The sequence below is a fragment of the Zonotrichia albicollis genome, chromosome 10 (genome assembly GCF_047830755.1).
Source record: "Zonotrichia albicollis isolate bZonAlb1 chromosome 10, bZonAlb1.hap1, whole genome shotgun sequence".
Classification (NCBI taxonomy): domain Eukaryota; kingdom Metazoa; phylum Chordata; class Aves; order Passeriformes; family Passerellidae; genus Zonotrichia; species Zonotrichia albicollis.
Genome location: NC_133828.1, coordinates 942,115 through 964,581, shown reverse-complemented (window position 1 = coordinate 964,581; position 22,467 = coordinate 942,115). Strand labels below are relative to the sequence as shown.

General features: G+C 47.2%; 1 long non-coding RNA gene across 2 annotated transcripts in view; it reads right to left on the bottom strand.

Annotated features, from left to right (window-relative positions):
- LOC113460258 (uncharacterized) overlaps positions 1-22,467 on the bottom strand; it is a 198,833-nt gene that overhangs the window by 131,481 nt on the left and 44,885 nt on the right. For both annotated transcript variants that reach the window (XR_012581855.1, XR_012581854.1), the window contains exons 2-3: positions 10,753-10,911; positions 5,189-5,352 (exon numbers count right to left, since the gene is read on the bottom strand). This is a non-coding gene — a long non-coding RNA (uncharacterized LOC113460258). The remainder of the gene's footprint in view (positions 1-5,188; positions 5,353-10,752; positions 10,912-22,467) is intronic.

Sequence of the window (22,467 nt, the reverse complement as noted above, 5' to 3'; positions counted from 1 at the left end):
TTCCCATTTCTTTCCTTTCAGTGCCTCTAAGAAGAGTATCTTTAAGGGTCTGTACATGCAGGGGCACTTAACCTGCACAGGCTCCCTGCTTTGATGAAAGTTTTTATTCAAGCTTCAGAAGGCAAGTCAAGCCTGGATGCCACAGCGCTAATTCTTTTCTAATTCAGAATTTAAACCAGGCTGTTTGACTGGAATCAGGGGTTGAACATGCGTGCTGCAGTGATTGAGATCTGATAAAGTCAAAGGCAAGGAAAATCAAGGCTTGGAACATCTATTATTCTCTCAATTAGCCAAGATTCTGTTATCTGGCCACTTTTAATAAATTTAGTGATAAATTAATAATTGGGTGGCAGCGGAGCAGCCAGCTGCTCTTGGCAGGGAGCTGCTCCTTGCCTCTGCACCTGCCTTGGGTGGGATTTTGGGGATGAGGGGCTCTGCCTGGGGGTTTGGGATAACAGCTGGAATATTGCCTCCTGTTTTACAGCTCGTCCCTCCCCAGAGGGTTCTGAGGTTTGTACTGAATTCATTGGAATTTCACCTGGAATTTCAGCTGGGATTCCATCCCAGCCCTGCCCATCTCCCAGCAGAGCCCAGGGAGGCTTAGGAACCTGCAGGATCCTGACCCACACCCTTCCCAGGCACCAGGGATGGGCACTGGGGATGGGGCACTGGGGATGGGCACCAGGGATGGGGCACTGGGGATGGGCACCAGGGATGGGGCACAGAGCCCCAGGGCTCTGCAGCATCCCCTGGCACCAGGGATGGGCACCAGGGATGGGCAAAACTTCAAAGCACCCTGCATCATCCCCTGGCAGCCAGAGGCACCAGGGATGGGGCACTGGGGATGGGACACCAGGGATGCGCACAGAGCCCCAGAGCTCTGCAGCAGCCCCTGGCAGCCAGTGGGGTACCAAGGTACCCAGTGGAGTACCAAGGATGGGCACCAGGGATGAACACACAGCCTCAGGGCTTTGCAACGTCCCCTGGCACCAGGGATGGGCACCAGGGATGGACACAGAGCCCCAGGGCTCTGCAGCATCCCCTGGCACTAGGGCAGAGAGGGGGCACCTCCCCAGTGCCACCCTCTGCTCACAAAGCAGGGAGGGGCAGTGCAGCCCCAAAGCAGCCTCTCCACTCCGGGTCTGGGCACACAGCAGCCCCTGCTCTGTAATTCTGGGTGGAATCCCTCTGCCCCCGTGCCCTGCGCGGCTGCAGAGCCCGGGGCTGTCTCCCCTGCAGCAGGAGCTGTGCATCCCTGTTTCCCCGGGAGATAATGGTTCATTTTGGGGCTGTTAGAGCAGAGATCACAGGGTCCCGCCCCTGGCAGCCACGGCTGGTAACTGCCTCTCACTCCCTGAAAGCACAGGCAATTTTTCCATAATAAAAACTGGATTAGCATGTATCAAGGAGAGGTTCCACCAGCTGTCACTTTGAAATCAGGCTACTCTATCGGATGGGCGAGATGATAATGGATAAACCCATAAATGACAAGCAGTTTTCCTGTATTTATCTAATAAGTGCCTAATGCAGGCGAGCATCTTCTCTAATAAAACAGGACGACGGGGGAAGAGACAGGCTGGGGCCCTGTTTGAATTAAATCCAAACTGAGCAGTGGTGGCACAGGCAAATACTGCAGGAAAATGGCCTTTTTTTTTCTTTTCATCCTTTTAGAAATTCTATTTTTAAATGCACTGTGGACACAAGTTAAATCAAAACCAATTAAAAATAATATTTAAAGTTTTCCGAGATTCAGCTCCTTTTGATTCAGAGTGTCTCTGTGTGTTTGTGAGCTAAAGAGAAAACAGAAAAACAGGTGTCTGTAAATGGACAGGTGTGTTTAAAACAGGAGCACTGGCTGCTTGGAGTAGCAGAGGTGGCAACAGCCTCAGAGAGGCAGGAGAATTCTTATTAATCTGCAGAATATTAATCAATGATTCCCTAACTTCTGTGCTGCATTATCAGTGGTGACACAGCATTAAAGTCACGCCAGGGGAAATGACCAAGTGCATCAGTGGAATTAGCAGCTTACTGAAGGCAAGGCTCAAAAATTGGGGTAACTTGGCTAAATTAATGAAATAGGAAAAAATCCTTAAAAAAGGACTGACGGCTGGCTAATAATGAGAAAAGAGCCTGTCCACCCTTCCAGCCAGGAATTCCCAATGTCCCATCCATGCCTGCCCTCTGGTGCAGGAAGAGCTGGGGAATAATGGGGAGAAGGAGTTGGGGATGGCTGGAATGGGGAATTATGGGGAATAATGGGGAATAATGGGGAGAAGGAGTTGGGGATGGCTGGAGTGGGAATAATGGGGAATAATGGGGAGAAGGAGCTGGAGATGGCTGGGATGGGGAACAGCTGGGGAATAATGGGGAAAAGGAGCTGGGGATGGCTCCACAGTGCAGGAACAGCTGCTGATCCATGGGAAAGGCAGCGCCCAGCCCCAGTCCCAGCCCAGAGCTCCTTGGCTGGCTCTGGGAGCTGCAGCTCCTCAGTTTCCCCCTTTGTTCAGCCAGGCCCGTGGGAAGGAGCAGGGTGTGATGAAGTCAGTGCCGCTAAAAGGGGTCCTTTATTGCATTTTCTGAGTTGTTTAGGGGTGGTTTGTTTTAAATCCCAGATGAGTCAGGGAGCAGGAATGGCTGGCTAGAAAATGCAGGCACCAAAATCCTCCGTCCTCCAAGGCAGCTCCCCCTCAAAGGCTGCCAGCCCCCCTCACCCCAAGTGATAAACATCACCTATTTCATAAATACTGATTCACAGGGTGATTAGGAGACTTCCCAAGCCTGCAGCAGGGACACGACTAACAGCGTGCCACAAACATCAAGTGCTCCTCCTCACAAATGTGATAACATTTACTTCCTAAACAAATTAAATCTGATATTTTAGAAAAAAATACACGCAGCCAACCCACAACTTCTCCTGCCCTCAATTTAACTTTTTTCCCCACAAACAGGCTTCAAGAAAATGACACTTGGTGTGCACTTAATAGCACTGGAAAAAGCAGGGAGCAAATCCCCCTGCAGTATTCCTCACTCAAAGACCCCCCACCCCTCCTGCAGAAAATGGGAATCTTTGTGTTCCCTCAGGAGGCTGCGGAGAGGAGGAACAGGGTGGACCAAGGGAAATGGGAGCTGTGAAATGAAGCAGCTACCCAATGGCAGTGCTGAAAATGGATGGTTTGAGCAGGTTCGGTGCCTGGCACCAGCCTTTGCTGCCATTATCCTGCTGCATATTTAAGGCAGGAGCACGAGCACCCCTTCCACACTTGGTCAAATATGGGACCAGCGTGTTCCTGCCGAAAATCAATGTCAGCTGAGCTGCTCTGTGAGTAAATGTCACATTGCAGGCAGCCCAGAGCAGCAGAATGTGGGGTTTGTGTGAGCTGGAACCTCCCTGCACAGACCCAGGCTGGCTGCAGGGGCTGCAGGAGGAGCCCAGGCTTTCCTTGGAGCTTTTGCAAAGCAGAAAGTGTGGGGAGGACATGGTGTCACAGACATCTTTTATGGAAAATCCTTTCCTTAGGATTGTTCCTCCTGAGAAGCTGGGAGGCCTCAGGAACAAAATGCAAGCAATGGTTATCTGCTGCTGTGGAATGCAACAGGTGCATCTGGGATTGGGCTCATGGGGTTGTTTCTAATTAATGGCCAATCACAGTCAGCTGGCTCGGACAGAGAGCCAAGGCACAAACCTTTGTTATCTATTCTATTCTATTCTATTCTATTCTATTCTATTCTATTCTATTCTATTCCATTCCATTCCATTCCATTCCATTCCATTCCATTCCATTCCATTCCATTCCATTCTTAGCCAGCCTTCTGATGAAATCCTTTCTTCTATTCTTTTAGTATAGTTTTAATATAATATATATCATAAAATAATAAACCAGCCTTCTGAAACACGGAGTCAACATTCTCATCTCTCCCCTCATCCTGGGACCCCTGTGAGCACCACCACAGACTCGGGGCTGCTGCTCCTCCCTGACAGCTCCTGACAGTTCCACACCACAGATCAAGGTCTCTGTGCACAGATTGAGGTCTGGGCAAGCAGAGCAAGTGGAGTGCACAGAAATGCAAGGTGAAATGGATTGACATGGGCTAAAGGGCAGGCGGGACAGACAGGCACTGTCATAAATAAAGACTTTTCTGCAGGGGAGAAGTGACTGGGCAGAGGTTGTGGGATGGGCAGGAGGAGCCTCACCCTGTGCCATGGGCATGGGGAAGGATGGGAAAGGTAAATGCAAAGTGATGGAAACTCTGCTGAGACCCAGGGCTGCAAAATCCCTGCCAGGCCAGGGAAGGGCAGCTGGGTTTGCTCTCTGCAAATTAACCAAAAGGGAAATACTCATCCATGCAGCGTGCCAGAGCAGGAATGCTGGAGTTGCTCACAGAGGAGGCTGTGTTGGGTTGGTTTGAATTGTTACCCAAGAGAAGGGGTGAGCAGAACATGGGCAGCTGTGTGAGCTGTGCAGAACATGGGGCTCACCAAATCACACAATCACAGAATCACAAAATCCCATAATCACACAATCACAGGATCACACAATCACACAATCACAGAATGATGATGTTGGAAGAGACCTCTAGGATCATCCAGTCCAACCTGTGCCCCAACACCTCAACTATAGCACCAAGTGCCATGTCCAGTCTTTTTTAAATTTAAACACATCCAGAGATGGTGATTCCACCCCCTCCCTGGGGAGAGCATTCCAGTACTTTGTTATTCTTTCTGTAAAACATTTCCTCCTGATATCCAACCTGTCCCTTCCCTGCCGTAGCTGGGGACTGTGTCCTCTGATGTGCAGGCTGGAGCAGGATGGCCGAAAGAAACACTCACAGCTTTGTGAGCTTGACAAATACCAAATGGAATTAATTCCAGGGTGGGGGTGAGCACAGGGTGGTGCTGGGAATGGGAAAAGCCCTGCATGGAAGGTACAGCAGGCTGAGCCTGCCTGGAAGTGCTCCATCCATCCATCCATCCATCCATCCATCCATCCATCCATCCATCCATCCATCCATCCATCCATCCACCTTCCCTGGGATATCACTCTGCAATTGTGACTAAACACAGGATTACAGGTTAATTTGGCTCTAAGCAGCCCTGCAATACACTGTAGATCACTGTAATGAAGACATGAATCTCTCCCTCTCCAGGAGGAGCAGAGAGGATTTCAGCCCTGGAGCAGGAGTTTCTTACCTTGCTGAATATTTCCATTGCACTCGTGATATCAGAAATAAGCTTTGCAGATTCTGACTTTTAGAAAATTATTCCCTTGAAAGGCTCTTTATGTTCTCCTGTTCTTCCCCAGCAATTAATGCATTGGCTTTGGAGGAGGATCAGTGATGTTATGCAAGTTAAACCTGTAAAAATGGGGAACTGTAATTAATAAAACCCCAAACAGATGCATCACAGCACACACACACTCCTATAAACACATAAAATACTGGGTCTGCATGGAAATGAATGCACACCTTGAGAGGGGTGATCTGTCTTCTCTGCTAATTGTCTTTATCAGATAAATATACAATTACATCAAACACCATTATTTTGCCAACTTGCAGACAGGAGTGGTGACATTAGTTATTTAGTTATATCTAACTGAATAATCTAATAATATATCTAATTAGTGAATAACTAATATCACCACATTTTAGTGGTGATATTAGTCATTCATTAATATCTGTAAATGCTGGAGAGGGAATATTCCCATCTAATTTGGCAAATGTTTGACAAAGCCTGGAAAAGGTAACATTTGTAAATATGTTATTTCTTTAATATATTTACAAATAAAAACATTTTGCTTCTATCAAAGCAAAACACCTGCTCAGTCTGAGCATTTAGAAGGATGCTACCAATGCATAGAAATCCTGGACACCCCAATGTGGAGGTGTTCACAGGGGTCTCAGGATTGGGGAAGAGATGAGGATCTGACCCCATGTTTCAGAAGGCTAATTGATTATTTTATGATATATATTACAGTAAAAGAAAATGATATATTAAAACTATACTAAAATAATAGAAGAAAGAATTTCATCAGAAGGCTGGCTAAGGATAGAATAGGAAGGAATGATAACAAAGGTTTGTGGCTCAGCTCTGTGTCCGAGCCAGCTGACTGTGATTGGCCATTAATTGGAAACAACCCCATGAGACCAATCCCAGATGAACCTGTTGCATCCCACAGCAGCAGATAACCATTGTTTGCATTTTGTTCCTGAGGCCTCCCAGCTTCTCAGGAGGAAAAATCCTCCATCTTGCCTCCTGAACCCCCATTTTAAAAACCCTAAAAATCTATTTTTTATCCCATGATAAGTTCACTATCATTCTACCTATACTTTTGTGGCTTGCAGATCTTCATACAGGTTGGTAAAGTGCTCCATGGGTCACAATCAAAGTCACAGAGTCCTGGGCTCTGTGCAGGGTCTGTGTGCCCCTGGCAGAGTTTGGGCAGTCCAGCACAGCCAGAGGGATGCCCTGAGCTCCAGCACAGCCCCATTTTGCCCCTGCCAGCCCCAGTGCAGGCTGCTGGCACTGCCACCACACCAGCCCCTGCCCTGCCCCGGTGCTGTGAGGGCACAGCTGGGCCCTGTCACTGCAGCCTCCTGCGGCATCTGGGGATGCATCCATCTCCCACCACGGCTGCTTTAAACAATGAACTTGTAACAAGGGGAACTACTTCTCAAATAGTAGCTTTGCCTAATAAGAGGCATTTTTCTCTTGTGAAACTCTCTATTAAAGGCACTTTGCTTTGTTAACTTTCATGGCATGTATCCTCAGCATAGCCTTCAACACCTGAAAAATTAGTGGAAGAATTTGACTGATTATAGAGGCTGTTTTCCTTGTTCCACTGCTTCTTCTAAAAGGGATACTCAGCAGAACTTGCCTTTTTTTTTTTCATTTTGTGCTGTCTGCATGAGTAATTACCTCCCTGATTTCTGAGATGCAATTGAGTAGCTTCCACATTAGAAAAATCCCAAGATTGATAGAGCCATCTCTCCTAAAGGATTAGTTTGCTGCTGTAATTCCACTGAGTAGGTCATTCAAATAGCAAAATGCTACCGAGCCTAATTCCCCCTGTTTGTAACAGCCAGGTATTGATACCTATTTAGGAGATGCTGGAAAGGGCTCTCTGCCTTTGGAGGGGAAAGGGGCTCCTGTTTCCTGCTGGGGAAAAAGAGCTTTGTGTGCCTGGGGTGGGTCAGCTCAGGGGCTGCTGATGCCAGGGAAAAGAGCAGAGAAAAGGTGATGATTGTGCAGACACGCTGAGAAATGGGGCACAGATTTAAGATTCCTAATTGGAACTGGAATTCCTAATTCACAATTTTAGGAATTCCAGTTTTAGGAATTTTAGGAATCCAGAAGGAGTTTCTCATAGGATTTAAGGAGACTGGGACAGCTTTGGGATGGCTTTGGGGTGCCAGGGGAGAGCCCAGCAGAGCTATAGGGGAGAGGATATACCAGGGATGGGCAGGGAAGAGATTTTAAATCATTTCCCAGGCTCCATAAGGGCCCATGATCCTGAGCTGGGCTGTGTGTGTTCCCAGGGCCCCCAGGGATGTTTCCAGAGCATCCATGGGCACAGAAATCATTCCCTGAGCTCCCCACATCACCTGGGCACAGAAATCATTCCCTGGGCTCTGCACTCCCCACATCACCTCCTTTCACGCCAAATATTTATGGAGCAGGCTCTTTCATTTATCGGAGATATTCTGGGAAAGGTTTGGAGAGCGTTCAGCGTTCATCAGAACCCATCTTCCAAATGTTTGAATAATGCTGGCAGAGCTTTGGAGGGCACAGGGAGGCAGGAATTCCTCTGAACATCACAGGTGGAACCAGGAAGGTGCAGAGAGCAGCTGGGGTTGTGATAAGTGATTGTGCCAGTGCCATTTTAGAAGGGAAAAAAAATACTGACTTCCTCTGTCACTCTGCTAGACTAAAAATAAATGTATTAACTAAAACTGACACCTTAACAAAAACAAGCATGCTTTAAAAACCCCTAAAATGCTGAATAACATTTTTTTTCCAATTAAAATGCTAAAAGCATGGTAATCTCTCAAGTTCACCAAGATGCATCTTGTGATAATTCTAGGGGGGAAAAGCCTACAAAATAGAAATAATAAAAAACTTTGTTCTGTGAAGTAAATAAATGTTTTAGCTGCACTGAAGCACCCCAGGGGCCAGGCACACCTGGGCTGATACAAAGCCCCTTTCTCTGCCCTGATCCACCTCCCTTTCCCTGCAAACAGCTCTGCTCAGGAGAGGCTCAGCAATTTCCATCAGCACAGGCTCTGGAAGTCAATTTGAAAGGCAGGAATAAATCTTAGGTGTGCTCTGAAGTCGGTTTGACTGAAATGCAAAAGCTCCTTGCGAGTCGGGGGCACTGTCAGGGACTGAGCTGCGGCTCCCCAGACAAGGCACAGATGCTGCATCTCCCTCTCCAGCAGCTGCGGGGGCTGTGCAGCTCAGCTACCCTGTAGCTAAACATCTGGAGAAGCCCGGGCAGCAGAATAACAAACACCTCCAATTCCACCAGGCACGGCCTGAGGGAGACTGCAGGGGAAGGAGAAGGGGGAGCAGGGAGCCAGACCCCAGGCACCCCTCAGGGAGGAATTCACTGGATCCCACGGGGACATCAGCCAGCCCTGCCCTGCCTCTGAGCCACCCCGGCAAGGGCAGCAATTCACATCTTAACTTCGTGGATTTTACTGCAAACTGCCAGCGAAAGCAGGAGCAGAAAGCTCGGCGAGCAACATGGTCACAACTGCACATCGGCAGTTCTCAGTTCTTTCTGACCACCTTCCTTTGGCAAATATTCCTAAAGCTGCAACATTCCTCACCACAACCTCCTCTGCTCTGGCCCTGTCCTGCAAGGACACTGCTGCAGTGAATTGTCACAGCTGTGGGATCCCAGAGAGGTTTGGGTTGAAAAGGACCTTAAATCCCATCCCCCTGCTGCTCTGGGCACCCCAACTTCCACCTCCGTTTCCACCCCCATTTCCACCCCCATTTTCACTCCCATTTCCGCCCCAGGACCTCGGGATGGAATTCAGACATTCTGCAGAAAAATCAAGATGTGAAACAGAAGTGTTTCCTGTGGGGCTGGGGAAGAACAGTGTCAATAACCCCGTTTAACCCCTCTTTTCCTGACTGAGTCACTTTGCCATCAGCCACCTCAGCAGGTGGGTGTAAGGGCAGGAGGGACTGCATCCACTGCATTTCACCAGAGAACCCAAAATCTGTGCTTGGTGAACAGCAGGGAAGTGAGATAAGGCTGGAGATAAGGCAGGGATGGGAGGAAGAGTCTGCAAGATGCTTCTTTGCTAAACAGAAAGCCTGCTATTTACAGGGGATTCTTTGAGAAACCTAATTCCTTTTTTTTTCCTCTGAATGAAGGAAAAAAACTCTTTTTAAACTTACTAATTGGGTAGAGTTTTTCATGATGCCTTTATCAACAGCTGTGCTCCTGGGATGTTGTTAAGGTGACAGCCATACCCTGCACTGCCCTTCTGGGGAAATATTCCACCCTGAGCCCACAGTCCCAACACATTTCAGTGATTTCATCACTAAGAAATCAAAACCAACCCTCAGTTTTGTTTTTGCAGTTTTAACCGGGGCAAAGTGTGGGGTTTCCTGAAAGCCAATGACAGCTGGGAAGAGGAACACAGCATTTACCTGGAAACACAGTGGGAATTCTGCCTATTCTCTGGCAGCTCTGGCTCCCACACACCCAGCATGCCCAGGTCTCAGCTCACACCTTGCTAGGGTAAAGGAAATTCATACAGGGGCGTGTGCTGCTGAAAGAGCTTTGGGGATGCTGAGGGGAGCAGCAGAGCCCCAATAAATGCCATGAGGCTTCAGTGGCCATGCAGGACAGGCTGCTCAGCGCCTCAGCCACCACCCCACTGCTGGGGAGAGCTGGCAAGGGCAGGAGAGAAAAAAGAGATGAAATCAGAAAACCTCTCTATCAATCTGCCAAGCTGTCAGAGGCGCTTGTTCTGAAACAATTCCTCTCATTTCCAATCACTGCTGTCAGGAGTGGATGAAAGGCACAGACAGCGAGTCTGGAGACAGCCGCCTCCCCTCCTGAGCCGAGCTCAATCCATTGGGGTAAATGTGCCCTCAGTGCTGCTGGAGCCAGGCTGGCACTGCCCCTTGCTGCCAGGGAAGGGTCCCAGCACTGGGGAGCAGCCCCCCAGAAAGGGAGCAGCAAACTGAGAGCACTGGTGGGGAGGCAGCGCCTGTCAAGTGTCGCAGACAACTTTTATGGAAAATCCTTTCTTTGGGGCTTTTCCTCCTGAGAAGCTGGGAGGCCTCAGGAACTAAATGCAAACAATGGTTATCTGCTGCTGTGGGATGCAACAGGTGCATCTGGGATTGGTCTCATGTGGTTGTTTCTAATTAATGGCCAATCACAGTCAGCTGGCTCGGACTGTCTCAGTCAGTCACAAACCTTTATCATTCTTTTTCTATTCTTATCCAGACTTCTGATGAAACCTTTTCTTCTATTCTTTTAGTATAGTTTTAATGTAATATATATCATAAAATAATCAATCAGCCTTCTGAAACATGGAGTCAGATCCTCATCTCTCCCCTCATCCTGGGACCCCTGTGAACACGGTCACAGTCAAGGCAGGATCTGAGCTCCAGGGGAAATCCAGCATCACCTCTGGGCACTCATAAAGAGCCCACAGCACACCCAATAAAACATAAAACCAGGGGATTATTGGGAAATTAAAGAAATTAAGGAAAAATCTATCACTCACCTGAGCTTAACAACGTTGATAGGAGCAGCCTGATGCGGTCAATGTGGAGAGCACGGTCGGTGCTGAGGAGGTGGCAGGGGCTCTATGGGGACACTGGGGACAGCAGGCCTGGTGCTGCAGGGACAGGGCCACGGGCACCACGGCATTTTAAACATTTTCCTGGGAAAAAAGCAAACCTGGTGTCAGCCATGCCTCAACAATCACGGGCAACCCCAGGAGAATTATCCTGAGCTGACCCTCAGTTCCTGGGCTGGTCTGAGCCCCAAGGACTGCTCTGAGCCCCAAGGACTGCTCTGATCCACTCCCCAGATTCAGAGGTGGCCAATGTGACCTTAAACCTGGCACAGGAGCAGTCCTGGCGTTCCCAGCCTCTCCCAAGCTGCCCCACAGCTGCAGGTGAGAGATGCTGGATGTTCTGAAGGTTATTTTTGTGTTTTTACAGCCGGTGTGAAGCTGGACATTTTCAGAATTACACCAGCAAGGGCTAAGGCTGCTCCTCTCTCCAACAGCCATCCCTGGGAACACTTTCTGCTCCCCATCCTGCCCAGCCCTTTTCTTGCCTCTTTATTTCTTGCCAGCTCCTCTAAAAAGAATACAATCTCTATGAGCAGATAAATATTAATTTCCCAATTACACACACACTGTGGGGCCTCAAGCAGCCATCAACAAAGAGTGCGTTAAAGCTCTACACTACAAAAATATAAGAACTTTATGACTCCCTCTCCATTAACAGGCTAACCTATATCCAAATAGGAGAATTAATGCTAGAATCCTCCCTCTACAATGCAAGCTTACATCCGTACATTATTAACAAATCACCAACATATGACAAATCAAACAAGCACAGTATTAAATATTTTGTTAACCCAACAGAGGAGCACCCATTGCTTTGGCCAGCAAGATTTCCTGACACACGGGTGAGTGCCCAGCACAATAAATATTGTAACATCAATGCATTCATACTCTATTCCCTCCACTGGTCCATTCTGAAATTATGCTGCTCCCTCAGAGTCCCTCCTTGCTCCTTTATTTAGATTTTTAATCCATGGGTTGCCATCTCCTTGCAGGTGTCCAAATTCTGCAATTCAGTAAATTACATTTTTCATTCCCTAAATTCAAGTGAGCATTAAAATCCACCTGGGTACATTAGTGCTTCACTTAAAAATTTTAAAAATATAGTTAAATAATTGCCCAAATTATTTTATTAAATGATTGTTGATTTTATCAGGTAAGTAATTTCCTTAAATCTATTGGAACTTATTTGACACTGCTGTAGGGCCGGAGGAAAAAACTTGAATCTTGAAATATACCACTGCATGGTATATTGTTGATGATTTGTAGTATAATGGAGTCCTAGGACAACTACAACTACAACACATACTGTTCTTCTGTTCCTCTGCTCTTCCTCACCTTAGGAGCCTAGGGAAGCAGACACAGGCCCTGCTTGGCACTGCTGGGGCACAGAAAGGAGCCCACCTGGGCAGGCTCTGTGTGTGAACCTGCAGCTTGCGCTCTGACACCTGAATTATTCAGAGTGTTTAAATGGCAGGGGAGGGTGGTTGGAAATGGGGTTAATCAGGATTTTGGGGCTCAGTTCCTCCCAAATGAGCCTCTGGAAGGGAGGAGAGGGGCAGGCAAAGCAGGAGCTCTGCTCTGTTCCAGCCTTCCCTGCCCCTCCTCTGGGAGCCACCCAGAACACAACAGAAAACATCAGGAGATCACACAAGGGCGAACGATCAGCCAAAACACGCCTCGGAGATGATTAAAGTCAAATTTAACTCTGTCACATTTTGTTATGTAACATCTTCCCACTGTCCTTAGGAGCAATTTTTTGTATCCCATCACCTACAAAAAACACCTGACTTGCTGTAATTCAAATTCCTAGCTTTCAGATAGTTTTCTGTTCCTTTGTTTCAGGCAAATCTCTGGATGGGGCTGGAAGGGGAAGAGGCTGGGCTCTGCAGGATTTCCAATATACCAACCTTGTATGAGGATCTGCAAGCAACAAAAGTCTAAGTAGAATAATAGTTTGTCACGAAGTAGAAAAATAGATTTTTTGGGGTTTTTAGAATGGGGGTTCAGGGGGCAAGATGGAAGGATCTGGGTGTGTCCAGCCTTACTCCTTCTTGGCCTCCATCTCCTGCTGTGATGGCGGCACTTTGGGATTGGTTTAGAGCAGAAGCTCAGTGTCTAACACAGGTGATGGGTATTGGGCAGTAATTGTAAATATTGCACACGCAGTTTTTAGTATAAACAGATAACACCACCCTGGGGCAGGCAGAGTGCCTCTGTCTGTGCTGCTGAGCAGAGCTGGGCTGGGCAGGAGAAAGAATTTTATAGATAAGGAGCAATGAACAACCTTGAGAGCGAGAGCTGAAGAGCTCTGACTCCTTCTTGGAGCGCCAGGCTGGGAAAAGAGAATTTCTGACACATCTGGGGTCACTGTGAGCAGCAAAGCCCTGAGAGGCACCAGGAGCTTTGAGGAGCAGGGCTGTGCAATCCCAGGGCACAGCTGGCACAGCTGGCACAGGTGAGCCCGCACAGCACAGAGCCCAGGGCCAGCAGAATGCCCGGGCTGGCAGAGCCCAGCGTGTCCCTGCCCTCCCTGGGACGCTGTTTACAGCAGCCATGGCAACTCCCAAGGCCATTAGCTGCAGTCACAGCAGCTCCAGCACCTGACTGAAGGCTGGGATGTGTGATATTTAGTCTGACCTATAAAAATATCTCTGGAGCAACCTGCGCGCAGAAGTGTCACATCAAATGTTTGTCATACACGGGATGTGACACCGGGCACCTGACGGAGCCTCGCCGCAGCTCGGGGGGATCTGCCCCTCTAAAAGGCTCCTGATATTCCTCGCAGGCACTGCAGAACCCAGCTGCTGGTGTGGCCAGGCAGCCTGTGACAAACAGGTGCCCTCTGATGCTCGCTCCCAGCCCAATAACCCCAGTTACCATTTCCAGTTTGATTAAAGTCGTGTGTTATTGCTGTGCTGGCCCAGGACTGCCCTAAATGCCACCAAGGATGGCCCAGTGCCACCCTGGGAGGCTGAGCTGTGGGATGGGTCACTCTGGGAGCTGTGGGCAGCTCTGCAATGCCCGGGGGGCTGGGGAGGCACCAGCACCCCCTGAGCCCCCGGAGCAGCTGCTGCTCCTGCAGGTGAGCCCCCAACACCTGAGCATACACCTGGTGTTCTTTTCCAGTTCTCCATCAGGAATACATGTTTTTTAATCTAGAGGAGATCATTTCATCTATTGTCTCCATCTTTTTAAATGTGCCCCAACAACTCCTGGAAAGCGTTGTAATTTCTCCCAATACAACTGTTTTCATGCAAGAACATCCCATTCATGTACTGCTTGGCATTCAGCAATGTTGGTGGAAATCAAGCTCTGCTGCTCTCCTCCTTCCATTGCCTTGGTGTTTCTTTAAAAAATCCAGTTTGGGTGATCAATAATTACAGGAAGGGTGTTTGAGGCTGTTCTGTCTGTTACTGGGAAATGGGGCCTCACAAAGGGCACTCAATCCAAAATTCAGTAAGATTTATCTGCTGGGATAAATAAAAACATCTCTCTGTGCTTCTGTATGGAATCTAAAATATGATACACGTACAAATTTCAACAAATTATTCATAAAGGAAAAAAAAGGAAAAAGAACCCCAAAAAACCCCAAACCAAACAAAAAAAAACAAACAAACAAACAAAAAAAAAAAAAAAAAAAAAAAAAAAAAAAAAAAAAACCAAGGGGAAAAACCAGGGGGAAAACCCCCAAGCAAACAATTAAACAACAACAACAAACATACAAGAAAAATAAAAAATAAAGTTTTGGATGCTGAAGAAAACCAGTCTGAGATTTCATCTGAATCTCAGACATTTCACTCAGCTCTCCTGGAAAATCCTGCCTCTGTCAAGCATTTCACCTCTGCAGCATCTGACCTTTCTTTGGAGTATGTAGATTTTAGAATTAATTCATATTCATCCTCCACGTGGTTTTGTGGGGCTTCTCTCTCGAAAGTGGGATATTTATTGTCACAACAACGTTACAGGGCATTAATTAATGTGGTACTTTTAGAATTGGAGCTTGGGGACTGGAACAGAAAGTACCAGCAGAGTGTGAAATCCTGCCCTGGGCACTCCTTGATAGGGGAACAACTCACAGAATGTTTATTCATTAACTTGCAGCCTCCTCAGGAGCCACCACGGGCCACACAAAGACTGAGCTGGAGCTGTTACTCCCAGAAATATGGCTTTAAGCAAGAATTTGCTTGATTTTCACCAACATTTCTGAATGCCAAGCAGTACATGAATAAGATGTTCTTGCATAAAAGCAGTTGTATCAGGAGAAATTACAATGGTTTCCCAGAGTCGTTGGGGCCCATTTAAAAAAATCAAGACAATAGATTAAATTATCTCCTCTAGGTTAAAAAAAAATATTCCTGATGTAGAACTGGAAAAGAGAGGGAGAACACCAGGTGTACTCCTGTGGTGCCTGTCAGAAATCCCTCCTTGTTCAGGAATTTTCCACCTTTACAGCAGCATCACTCACTGACCCTAAATCCACCCTCGTGGCACCCAAAGCACCTCTCCGAGGGATGGGGAAAGCTCTCAGCCAAAGAAGTTTGGAGTTCTTAAAATCCACAAATTCTTCTTAAGATAGAGCCTAAATCTAAAAGCATTTAAAACACAGAATGGCTTAAGAAAGGCAAATTGGTGTTAATGTAGCATTTCCACCCAAATCCAGTTTGAGATTATCAAAGTATGATCAGCTCCAGTAATACCAATAAAGTTTAATTCATTTACTTATAAGCTAAATATACTCTGTGTTTTGATAATATCAGGAATGTTTTACCATTTCCTCATATTTAATTGTGCTTCAAATCTGTCTCCTAAACACAGAAATTATTATTTTCAGTTTATTTGAAAAGCAGGGGTTGTGTGCCTGGACAGGTCGGGCAGCCAGGTCAGGTGAAATAACCCAGATATTATCAAAGTTGTGGTTCACAGGTGTTCAGGAATTAAAATGGGAAATTGCAGGAATGACTCCCAGCCTGGAGATGCCATTCCCTTATTTAATGTCTATTTTTAAATGTGGATGAGATTTTCTCTGTAAAAAAATAATGAACTTTACAAAATGTCACTTTTACTAACAGAAATTATGGCTCGAATACCTGAATGTGAATATTAAATATTTTTAAAAAAGAGAGAAAAGAAAATTTCATTTAAATAATGCTGAGGTTGTGACACAAGCTGACAAAAGCAGGGAAATGCAGATCACAGCTGACACTGCCCTTAATTCACACAACTTTGGGCAAGGTCAGGGGGCCAAAAGTGCAACTCCAGTCTGGGTATCAAGTTTGGAGACTTTGATTTCTTTAATTTTGAATTTGCATCTTAACACATTTCAAAGATTATTTGAATATCCTTATTTAAGATAAAATGGTGGATGGACTGTGAGAGCTGCAGAGGGGCTGGGGACAAGGGCTGGAGGGACAGGACCAGGGAATGGCTCCCAGTGCCAGAGGGCAGGGATGGATGGGACATTGGGAACTGGGAATTCCTGGCTGGGCTGGGATTCCTGGGACAGTGGGAGGTGTTTGGGTGGAAACCTCTCAAGTTTAGAGGGAAACCTCAGACTGGGATGGAAACCTCAGACTGGGAGGGAAACCTCTTGGGTTTGGAATGGAAAACTCTCCGATAGGGATGGAAACCTTTTGGGTTTGGGGGAAAACCTCTCAGAATGGGGATGGAAACCTCTCAGAATAGGGATGGAAACCTCTCAGAATGGGGATGGAAACCTCTCAGAATGGGGATGGAAACCTCTCAAACTGGGGATGGAAAGCTCTCAGAAAGGGGATGGAAAGCTCTCAGAATGGGGATAGAAACGTCTCAGATTGGGGATGGGAACCTCTCAGATTGGGGATGGAAACCTCTCAGATTGGGGATGGAAACCTCTCAGAATGGGGATGGAAACCTCTCAGATTGGGGATGGAAACCTCTCAGAATAGGGAAGGAAACCTCTCAGAATAGGGAAGGAAACCTCTCAGAATAGGGAAGGAAACCTCTCAGAATGGGGAAGGAAACCTCTCAGAACGGGGATGGAAACCTCTCAGAATGGGGAAGGAAACCTCTCAGAAGGGGGATGGAAACCTCTCAGAAGGGGGATGGAAACCTCTCAGGTGCTCCTCAGGCAGGGGCAGGCTACCTGCACATGGCAGGTTCTCATCACTCCCTGCTGCAGGGACAGATCAATGCATTGGTGATCACCTCTGCAGGTCACTTCCTAATGCAGCGATCAATCAAATTTCCTTCCATTCTTTCAAAATTAAGCAGAAAGAAAAAGAGATTTTAGTTTTCTTTTCTTAGCTTATTTTTAACAGAGGCACTACAGAATTATGATGGTGTCCTTTTGGTAAACCAAAATGTCAGACACATATTATTCTTTTAAACATCTCCTGGCCTTTCTCTGAAAGGTTAAGGTGGTTTAAATAAATTTAGTCAAAGTAAATGACAGCTGAGGAAGAGTATTAGAAAACTATACTTATCAACAACCTCTTTTCCTTAAATTTAAACAAGTCATTTACCAAGCTGCAGTTTAAGGAGATCATGACAATAAATGCTGTTCCACAGGAAGATGAAAACAACTTTAAATGGTGAAGAAATGTTGGGTGGGAGAAATTACGCACAAGATAGTGAATGTTAATGCATGGTCTGAAAGTAGCAAACCATGGTTTTTAAAATAATGGGGCAGCAGCCTGGGCTTTCACCTGAGCCCTTAAGTGGGAGTTGTTCTTTTCCTGTTTTTACATCCCACTGATGACAGGAACTGAGATGGAAAAGCGTGGATCCAGACCTCACTGCAAGAGAGTCCCTCACACTGCCTCAGTGTTGGGCAGATATTACAGGAGTGCTGCTTAAAGCAGTGGATTTTAAATGTATTTATAGATTATGCAACTTAATTTTATTAAATGCAACTTTAAAAGTGATTCTGACACCCATGAGGATTTCAGATGCACGTCTGCAAAAATAGTCCAAGTGGGAAAGAAACCAACCCAAACCTACCAGCCAAATCAGTGGCTCTTCAAGATAACTCAGCAAGAGATCATTTGCTAATTAACATAGATAATTGGGATCTTGAACTCATCACCCAAATCAAATGGTGATTAAAATACAGTGAATTTCAGAATCCCAGAATGGTTTGGGTTGGGTGAGACCTCAGAGCCCATCCGATTCCACCCCTGCATCTCCCACCATCCCAGGGTGCTCCAAGACCTGTCCAGCCTGGCCTGGAGCACTTCCAGGGTGTAAATAATGCACTGAGATAATTTTTCACACATCAATAATGAGTTTTTCCCATTCCCATCTGCTGAGGAACTAGGAGCAGTGAGCAGACACCTCTGAGGAGCAGAGGCAAGGCCTGTTCCTGTCACCTTGGCCATCTCCTTCTTCACCCTGAGAGCTAACACGGGTCACCCCACTCCAGCAAGTTCCCACTTTCCTGCAAGAAATCCCAATGCCAATCCCAGTGCATGGCCCTGAACCTACTGCCCACACAGACAAAGGGGACATGGGTCATTTACTGGGCCCCAGTTCAGGCACATCCTCACAGCTGGTTGCACCAGGACCTCTGGCAAATCCAGGAGGAAGAGGAGCCGCCTTACACCATCCTTTTTCTGGGCCCTTTACTCCACACATAACACAGGCAGGACCAAGAGAAAAAAACCCTTGTGAAGACAAAAATACACATTTTAGCATTTGTGTTTGCTGATCTACATCCAAGCAAAAACCTCCTGTCCAAAGACTTACGTTATTATTATTTTTACTTACTTTATTACTATTTTAATTACCACATAATTACAACCCCCACTAAAGCATTTCCCTTCAAACTTATCAGGAAAGGAACAAAACTGAACTTTCTGCAGCTCCACCAAAGCACAGCTCCAATGGAACCAGCGGCAGAAATTTCAATTTCACTTGTTGGTAGGAAGGGCAGAACCCCCTGTCCACGGGCCCAGCACAGAGGGCTTGCAGCCTGGTGCAGAGTTTCCATAGAAATGCATTGATTAGAGCCTAATTCCCGTTAATGTTGTGTCCCTGCAGCACGCTCTGCTTGCTCACGCCGCCGAGCACCTTCCCTCCGCTTTTGTTCGGCTCAGTAGGTTTCCTAACTGCTGGGTTTTATTGAGTTAAATCAAGCTGTCACTTCATCTGCCTGAAGGATGACTCAAATACAACACATAATAATAAAAGAAAAGTAGGATAAAATAATCTTGTCAAGCCAGAAAAACTGATTGCTTGAAGTTGTAGCCTTCAATCAATACACTAATTCCACAATTTATACCTCTTTCAATTGGAGAGGAAAGAAACCCTGATATGGTATTTCTTGGCTCACTGACCAACTTTGACCTTCTATCTATGTGAATGTGGGATTAGCAAGTGCTGCTGCTTAGTGAAATCACCTATGAAAACAGGGAAGCAAATCAGAGCCATTTGAGGCTCAAAGTAACTTTATTAATTCCAGCAGGGCCAGGGGTGTTTATTGCTCAGGAGCTCTGGGCTCGCGGCAGAGGCCACGGGGCTGCTGGCTTGGGGTTTGGTGTGCGAGAGGAGGGGGAGCAAAGCTCTGGGACTGAGGCAGAGCCACCAGCAGGGTGTGCCCCCAATGTCACCTGTCCCAGAGAAATCCCAGGAAAAGCAGGCTGGGACTGCTGGCTTGGGGTTTGGTGTGCCAGAGGAGGGGGAGCAAAGCTCTGGGACTGAGGCAGTGCCACCAGCAGGGTGTGCCCCCAATGTCACCTGTCCCAATGTCACCTATCCCAAGGCAATCCCAGCAAAAGCAGGCTGTGGCTGTTGGCGCTGCTCACAGTGCCCTGCCCAGAGTCAGGTGGACAAAGACAGCTCATCCAGGCAGCTTTAGAAACCAATTTCTCAAGAAATAACAACCCACTTCATAATTTACTATCTTTTTCAGTGGCCAGCCATCACAACCCCTCTTTTGTTTACAAATTGCCGTTCATCTGCATAGCTTTATAAAAGAACAATCGAACTGTTTGCTTAAAAATTTGGGATGCTCTTTGGCTGTCAGGTGCCTGCTCTGCTTTCAGGATTCCTCCCCTGCGGGCACAGTCCAGGAAATAGAAATTCTTTGTTTAGTGAAGCTTTTGTACTTCACCCTGCCACCTGCTCAGCTCAGGTTGTGGCAGGCTATCAAACAGGGCTGGAGCAGGAGCCTCCCTGCCCTGTGTCTCCACAAGGAAAAGGCAAACCCGTGCAGGCTGGCAGATCAGCTGTGGTGGGGAACAGCCAGCCCACACTGCTTCAAATAATAAAGGTAGTTAAGGCAGTGCAAGAGGGTACAGCTTTCCTTTGCTTGGGAAAAGGTGGTGTGTAATTAACACCAAATTTTCCCACTTTCCAGGGATATTCCTTGTGCCTGTTTTCAGTGATTGCAGCAATACCTGATGGCCTGAGAACCAGCAGCTGAAATAAAGGCATGCCCAACCTGGGACTGCCCAGATCTCAAACCTGCATCACAAGTGGCAGCTCAGGGCAAAGCTCCCACATTCCAGGAGCTGCTTCCTACCCTTCTGTCCTTGCTTTGTCCCATGGTGGGGTCAGAAGCAGTGCCTTTGACACCTGCAGCATCCCTGGCAGATCTCTGCAGCCACGGGGGCAAGCAGCACAATGCAGCTTCCCTGCTCCTTCTAGCAAGACACCACTTTGATTAACCTTTCCTTTACTCACAGTTTACTTTGCTCAGGGTTGAACACGCTGCTGGAGATGTTCTTTTATTTTTTTCCAGGCAGTGGATGGTATTTCCCCAGGCACCAGCCCAAGCAGCAGAAACACCTCCATGGAATACCAAGCAAGCACCAGAACACAACCCTGGTGTAGCTGCACTCCCCAGCAGCTGGCACCAGGCCCCTGCCCTGCTCCAGGTTAACTCAGAGCTGTTCTCAGCTCCCTCTGCACCCCAGCACAGGGCAGCCTCTCCCTTTAATAGGGGAGCAGAGTTAATGATGCAGCGTTAATGGAGAGAAATCAAGCACACCAGTGTCAGGTGGTCACCTCACCCTCCCAGCTCCTGACTCACAAACTCTGAATTATTCAAACCTGCTTCTGCTTTAACAGGCAGCAAAAAGAGAAAACACCAAGGGAAAATGAAGGAAAATGCAAAAAAGAGGAAAAGTTTACTGGGCATCAAAATTCTCCCTTATTGATTTTAAGTAATAAATTAAAAAATGTTCCAGGTGAGATCTTAGTCTCCCCAGACACTTTTCACTCCCTAATTTGGATCTACTCCATCAGAGGTACAAATGCCTGCAGGAAACAAGGCTTTGCACCAAAATACTCCCTGCTTTCCCTTCTGCTTCCCCTTCAAGGGAGCAGAATAAAAGGAGACATTTGCAGCAGAGGAGGCACAGCCCCTGAGCCCACTGATCACATTGTCCCTGGGTTTCTGCTGCGATGAGGGATGAAGATGCATCTCATGCTGATCCTTTGAAGCTCATGGAGATGAAGGTTAAGAGGCATTTGAAGCTGTTAGTTTGTTTGTGGCCAGGCAGGGAGGTGCTCGGTGCCCTCAATCCTGCAGGCTGAGGGATGTCACCGGGACTCACCTCCTGACATTCAGTCCCATGGCAGGAGCAAAGATTAGAGCCAGGGTCAGCCGTGCCAGCCCAATTTCACTCCAAGTTTTATTGCCGACACCATTGTTCATCCGATTGTTCCCAAACACTTTCTTTTAACAGAAATGCCGGGATTCAGCCTTATTTCCAGCCATCGATTACAGGGCTGTCAGCTGAGCAAATACAGGGCTGGAAATTGCAGTGTACTTGAGAAAGTAGGGGGAAAACCCATCAGAAATGAACCAAAATTGCTCGTGGAATAAGCAAATAAGGGAGATGGGCTCTGGGCTGAATAAACAGCCCTTGTGGTGTGTGCACAAAACAGAGGTGCCTGCCCAGCCCAGCTGCTGGGGGAGGCTCTGCTAAGGAGAAACAAGCAGCTGAACACTCCAGGATCCCCAGGAATCTTGTTACCTGAATACTCAGCTTCTGCTGCCCACAACTAAAAAGCAAATGCTGTTAATTTAATGTATACTAATGATCTAGACAGTGGGGGTTTGGCTGTTTTGAAAAAGTGCCCATCCATGGCTCAGCTGTCCACCTCCATCGTCCCCATCACCCTTGAAACACTGAGGTGTCAGCTCCAAACCAGCTTCTGGCTCCCCAGTGCAGCCCAGGAACACCTCAAACAGCTCCACAGCTCTCAGGAAACAAAACACAGCGAGCAGCAGCGACCACACAAAATTAGGAGTGATGAGTAAACGCCTTAAATGGGCACAAAATAATTCTGTTCCAGGCCTGTGCTCCAGTAATTTCACACTGATGCCTCCATGCCCACACTGCTCTTGGCAGAGCCACTGGCACTGCCCAGCCCCTCCTCACCTGCCAGCCTGGCTCACCTGAGCTCCAGCTGATGCCTTCCCTCTCCCAGTTAAATGCTGCTCTCTCTTTTGGTGCTGGCACTCGGAATTTAAAGAGAAAGAGAGAGAGTGACAGGGACTATATACAGCAGGGCAAATATTTGTTGTATAAGATAAACAGACAATTATCTAAAATGTAATCTTAATATGACTTATTAAAATAGATTACATTTTAATGTGCACTGCAATTTGCACATCATCCAGCACAGGCTGGGTGTGCAGCTTCCCCCTGCCTC